Source organism: Homarus americanus, unplaced genomic scaffold (genome assembly GCF_018991925.1).
Source record: "Homarus americanus isolate GMGI-L3 unplaced genomic scaffold, GMGI_Hamer_2.0 scaffold59417, whole genome shotgun sequence".
NCBI classification, from domain to species: Eukaryota; Metazoa; Arthropoda; class Malacostraca; order Decapoda; family Nephropidae; genus Homarus; species Homarus americanus.
This window is the reverse complement of record NW_024733378.1, coordinates 6,677-13,352: the sequence shown is the minus strand read 5'-3', so window position 1 is coordinate 13,352 and position 6,676 is coordinate 6,677.

The window sequence follows — 6,676 nt, the reverse complement described above, 5'->3', positions numbered from 1 at the left end:
AGGTCACTGGTCATTTACAGGTATTTACACTTTATTTACATATTTCTGCAGGTGTTAGTGCAGGTGGGCGTGTCATTAACAGGTTGCAGGTTACTAGTCATTTTATTTACACACTTCTGCAGGTGTTAGTGGTGGTGGGCGTGTCATCAACAGGTCGCTAGTCATTTACACTTTATTTACATATTTCTGCAGGTGTTAGTGCAGGTGGGCGTGTCATTAACAGGTTGCAGGTTACTAGTCATTTTATTTACACACTTCTGCAGGTGTTAGTGGTGGTGGGCGTGTCATCAACAGGTCGCTAGTCATTTACACTTTATTTACATCCTTCTGCAGGTGTTAGTGGTGGTGGGCGTGTCATCAACAGGTCGCTAGTCATTTACACTTTATTTACATCCTTCTGCAGGTGTTAATGCAGGTTACGTCCACACCTGTTTAGTCTTTACCTGTGTTCCAATTATCGCTTCCTTTCACAGTTCAATTTTAACTCTCGTGTTGCCAGCCAGGGGGACGGACACACTCCTCCCGACTATTAACTAATGTGTTTTTATAATAGTTTCCCCTCTAGTTTCTCCTTGGCGTCGTTTTCTGTGGCTTATTCCCCTCTGACTAAAGGTGGGGGAATATTGAATTGGGTTTGATTAGTCTGTTTGTCAGGTGTGTGTTTTACTTGGAAGTATGATTATAAAAAACGTCAATTTGTGGGGTTTTTTTGTTTTAGAAATGAGTGGAGAGATTTTGTTATGTATTTGTAATGTTGTTTGTTTGTTTGTTGTGGTTTTTTATTTATTCCTGTTGTTGTTTTTATTGTTATTTTTTTGTAGTTGGTTTTGTTGTGGTTGTTTTTGTTGTTGTTGCTTTTGTCGGGTTTTGTTGTTGCTTTTATTGTTGTTGTTTTGTTATTGTTGCTTTTTAATTGTTGTTGTTTTATTGTTGATGTTTTTTGTTGTTGTTTTATTATTGTTGTTCTTTTTGTTGCTGTTTTATTTTTTTTTGCTTTATTATTGTTGTTGTTTTGTTGTTGTTGTTGTTGTTGTTGTTGTTTTTGTTGTTTTTTTTATTTGTCATGGCCAAATTCTTTTTTCAATGAATGGTGTTCATAAGTGGCGTCTCCTTCATTAATTTTTGTTAAGTTTCATTCATTTCTAGATTTCTTTCACCACATTTCTTTCACTGTCTTGGTAGGTCAGGTCAGGTCAGTTCAGGTCAGGTCAGGTCAGGTCAGGTCAGGTCAGGTCAGGTCAGGTCAGTTCAGGTCAGTTCAGGTCAGGTTAGGTTAGGTTAGGTTAGGTTAATGACAACGCACTTTTCACTTCCTTGTTTTTTTTTTCTCGTGACACGGTTTGGGTTTTTGTTACTTTCAAAGGTTTAATTTCTTTATCTCTGTGGTAGGTCATACTTTCTATTGTGCTTAAACTTTCTATTTTTTCTCTCGTATTTTCTATTGTATTCATACTTTCTATTTTTATTATACTTTCTATTTTACTCAATCTTTCTATTTCACTCAAACTTTCTAATTAACTCAAACTTTCTATTCTAACAAACTTTCTAATTAACTAAAACTTTCTAATTTATTCAAACTTTCTAATTTATTCAACTTTCTTTACTCAAACTTTCTAATTTACTTACTTTCTAATTTACTCAAACTTTCTAATTTACTCAAACTTTCTAATTTACTCAAACTTTCTATTTTACTTAAACTTTCATTTAACTCATACTTTCCCACCTCCCCCTGACACTCCTCCTTCCCCCACCTCCCCTGACCTCCTCCCCCACACCTCCCCTGACACTCCTCCCCTCCCCCACACCCCCCACCCCTTCACCCCTCTCCCCCTGACAACGTTACCACCAAAAACATTTCCTCCTGGTGCTGGTGTGGTTGTCTTTTGGGAGGAGGTGTTTCAGCACTGTTATCTGGTACTTAGACAAAAGCCCAGCACCAGGAGAGTCACTGGAGGGAACTACTCTGAAAAGTTTATGTTGTGGGAAGAATGTCATGGTGTAGGAGGGTGTGGGTGGGTGTGGGGGTGGGGGGTGTGGGTGGGGTGTGGGTGTGGGGTGGGTGTGGGTGGGTGGGGGGTGGGTGTGGGTGGATGACACATTGGGTTGGGTCGACTTCCTTGTTCATTATATTTGAGGCAGCACTCTCTCTCTCTCTCTCTCTCTCTCTCTCTCTCTCTCTCTCTCTCTCTCTCTCTCTCTCTCTCTCTCTCCCTTGAAATTGACACACTCGTCTTTACTCGCTCATTAACTCAGCAGCCAATCAAATCGTCTGAAATCAACTCCTTAGCAGTCTCAACAGCCAATCATATCGTTGCTCCTTGTTCTGCTCAATAATTCAGTAGCCAATCAAATCACCTTAAATTAACACATCCACATTCCACCACTCAAGATTTACCCCGAGAGGGCAGAATACCACCCACCCACCCACCCACCCACATATCCACAAGCAAGAGAATTAAACATTACTTAAATCCAGCAGCATTTGTCAGGATGGGGTGAAAGTGAGTTAACGGGATGGAGAGTCGACCTTCCTCCTTCTCCTTCTTCCTCCTCCTTCCTCCTCTTCCTCCTTACCCTTTCTCACCCTTTTTCTCCCTCATTCCTCCTTCCCTTAGCTCATTCTCTCCCTGTCTTCATTCCTCATCCCTCTCTCCCTTCCTCCCCTCCCCCCCTCCCCCTCCCCTCCCCCTCCCCAGAGCACTAGTGAGATTTTCCTCCTGCTTGTGTGGAAAATTGTCGCTCTTATGTTTACCTCCATTGGTCAAGGTCGCCAGCCGGACCCAGGAGGAGGAGGAGGAAGGAGGAGGAAGGAGGAAGGGAGGAGGAGGAGGAAGGAGGAGGAGGAGGAGGAGGAGCAGGAAAGGTTTTAATTAAGTACATGAATGACTGTTTGGTGATGACTGGCAGTAAGAGGACAAAATACAGTCATGAGTCCTTCACCAAGATGACTGTTAGTGTATCTGACTGGGTTAAGACAGGAGCATAACAGTTCAAGTCCTTCATCAGATACATTAACTGCCCTGTTCATCTAGACTGTTAGTTGACTGGTTGTGACTGGAACGGATGCTCACAGTCTCTCTGAAACTCGCTAACCAGGGTGAATGACCAGTTAAGGATGAATGATTTAAGGGACCTGGACTAAGGGGGGGTAAAGGTTTAAACTAAGGGTGGGAGGTGTGATTGGTCAGGTGGCGTGGTCAGGAGGCTGTGGTCAGGAGGCTGCGGTCAGGAGGCTGTGGTCGGGAGGCATAATCCTCCTCCTCCACTTCACCTCTCTTTCCTCCTCCTCCTCCTCCTCCTCCTCCTCCTCCTCCTCCTCCTCCTCCTCCTCCACCACTTCATCCTCCTCCTCCTCCTCCTCCACTTCCACCCTCTCTTTCCTCCTCCTCCCCTCCTCCTCCTCCTCCTCCTCCTCCTCCTCCTCCTCCTCCTCTTCCTCTCCTCCTCCCACCACTTCATCCTCCTCCTCCTCCTCCTCCTCCTCCTCCCTCCCCTCCTCCTCCCACCACTTCATCCTCCTCCTCCTCTTCCTCCTCCTCCTCCCCACTTCATCCTCTCCTCCTCCTCCTCCTCCTCCTCCTCCTCCTCCTCCTCCTTCCTCTCCTCTCCTCTAAACAGACGAGTCAACATCATCATACAGTGCACTAGAGTCAAGTGAGTTCTACACTGAGCTGTGCTACTCTTGGTCTCTTTGTTGACATACTGGCCTAGACATGACTATTCTCCTCACTAATATTCTCCCCACCCTTGATATCCTCCCCACACCCTTGATATCCTCCCCACCCCCTTGATATCCTCCCCACACCCTTGATATCCTCCCACCCTTTGATATCCTCCCCACACCCTTGATATCCTCCCCACACCTTGATATCCTCCCCACACCCCTTGATATCCTCACACCCCTTGATATCCTCCCCACACCCCTTGATATCCTCCCCCACCCCTTGATATCCTCCCCACACCCCTTGATATCCTCCCCACACCCCTTGATATCCTCCCACACCTTGAAAACCTCCCACACCCCTTGATATCCTCCCCACCCTTGATATCCTCCCCACACCCTTGATATCCTCCCCACCCCTTGATATCCTCCCCACCCCTTGATATCCTCCCCACACCCCTTGATATCCTATCCCTTGATATCCTCCCCACACCCTTGATATCCTCCCACCTTGATATCCTCCCACATCCCTTGATATCCTCCCACCCTTGATATCCTCCCACCCTTGATATCCTCCCACATACCTTGATATCCACCCCATACCTTGATCCTCCCCCACCCTTGATATCCTCCCCACATCCTTGATATCCTCCCCACCCCTTGATATCCTCCCCACATCCCTTGATATCCTCCCCACATCCCTTGATATCCTCCCCACCCCTTGATATCCTCCCCACACCCCTTAATATCCTCCCACCCTTGATATCCTCCCACCTTGATATCCTCCCACCCTTGATATCCTCCCCCCCCTTGATATCCTCCCCACACCCCTTGATATCCTCCCCACCCCTTGATATCCTCCCACCCTTGATATCCTCCCACACCCTTGATATCCTCCCCACACCCTTGATATCCTCCCCACCATAAGTTTGGACCGCGTATTTGGTATTCTTCACACGTGTCTCCCAGGCAGTAAATATCACGGGCCAGTTACGTTGAGCAGAGTGGCCATCCCCCTCTCTCTCTCTCTCTCTCTCTCTCTCTCTCTCTTTTCCATTTTCTTTTCTGTCTCTTTTCCTCCTGTCTTCTTATTTCCTCTTCAGTTCTTCCTCTTACCATCAATCTTCTCAGTCTTCCTCTCACCCATTTGCCTCTTCTTCCTCTTCTTACCTTCCTTGGTCTCATTCCTCCTTTTTTTCCTCTCTCTCTCTCTCTCTCTCTCTCTCTCTCTCTCTCTCTCTCTCTCTCTCTCTCTCTCTCTCTCTCTTTTCACACGATATCGAAGGACATTTTTTGATAGGTTGTCCGTCCGTTCCTGTCCGTTCGTCCGTCCATCCGTCTGTCCGTCCATCCGTTCGTTCCTCTGTCCGTTCCTGTCTCAAAAGAGACAGAGCATCATTACTAGCCGATCAGTTTGACGTCAGTAGTGGAAATTTCTTGAATCAATTATAGCAAATAGCATCCGATCGCATTTAGAAAAAGCAAATTAATCTGACTCAACATGGGTTTATAAGGGAAAATCTTGTCTAACAAATCTGCTGACGTTTTAGGAAAGTCTTCGGGGTAGTAGATAATGACGAAAATTACGATATTTACTTAGACTTTAGCAAAGCATTTGACAGGTACCGCATCAGAGGCTTCTGAGAAAAGTTAAGGCTCATGGTATCGAGGAAAGTTTTAAATTGGATAAAATCATGGCTCACCGATAGAACGCAGAGGGTCAGCGTAGATGGTGTTAAATCTGAGTGAGGCCGTGTAACCAGTGGGGTTCCCCAGAGTCAGTACTAGGCCACTCTTGTTCATAATCTACATAAATCTAGATACTGGGATCAGCAGTGACATAAGCAAGTTTGAGGATGACACCAAAATAGGGCGGCAGATTAATTCAGGGCAGGATGCAAATGCTACAAGTGAATTTAAATAAACTGCAGGAGTGGTCAGAAAAATGGCAAATGAAATTCAACACCAGCCTGTGCAGCGTACTTAAATGGAAGAACAAATACTGTCACTGTATACAGCCTTAACAACATCAACCTAGAAATCGACTTGTGAAAGAGACAGGGGTACCTGTAAGCCCGGACCTCCGGCCTGAAAACAAGTGCGTTAATGTTCGAAATAAGGCAAACAGAGTAGGTTTTATATCTAGAAGTGTAAGTAATAAGAGTGCAGAGGTCTTATTGCAACTATATCTTGCGCTAGTCAGGCCGCACCTCGATTATGCGGTTCAGTTCTGGTGCCCTTATTATAGAATGGATATCAATTCACTGGAGTCGTGCAGCAGAATGACGAAAATCATTCCGGGACTTAGAAACCTTCCATATCAAGATATGTTAAAGAAACTAAACTTGCATTCCCTAGAAAAGACGAAGAGGGGAGATATGATAGAAGTATTTAAGTGGGTGAAGAAAGGAATAAAGAACATAAGAACATAAGAATGGAGAAACTGCAGCGAGCCTATTGGCCCATACTGAGCAGTCCCATTTACACCTGCCCAACCCCTATTGCTCACCTATGTTTGAAGCTATCAGCGTATTCGAGTTAATGATGATATCGGTAACTTGTTCATTCATCCACTACTCTGTTTCAAACCAGTGTTTACCAATTGCGCTAAATCTAAATTTGTCTAATTAAAACCATTGTTACAGGATTGCTCCTGAACTGGATAATTTAGTACCTTTATAATGTCCTTTGTTTAGCCTGACTTCCATTTATACCTCTATCCTTGCTCGCCCCTGGCTCGTCTCCTCAAAGGAGTGCAATTAGGCGCTTTAACCTGTCTCTGTGCTCAAGGTTCTAATGCCCAGGATTAGTCTTGTCATTCTCCTCTGGATTCTTTCCAAGATTCTATATCCATTCTGTATCGGTGACCAGAACTGCTCGTAATCCAGGTGAGGTCTCACAAGTGCAAGATATAATCTTAAGATGACCTCCTTCAGTCTTGTAACTTCTTTTTTGCTCCTTTGTATGAACCCAAGTACTTTATTAGCCTTGCTACGAAGCAAAAAATACATTGTT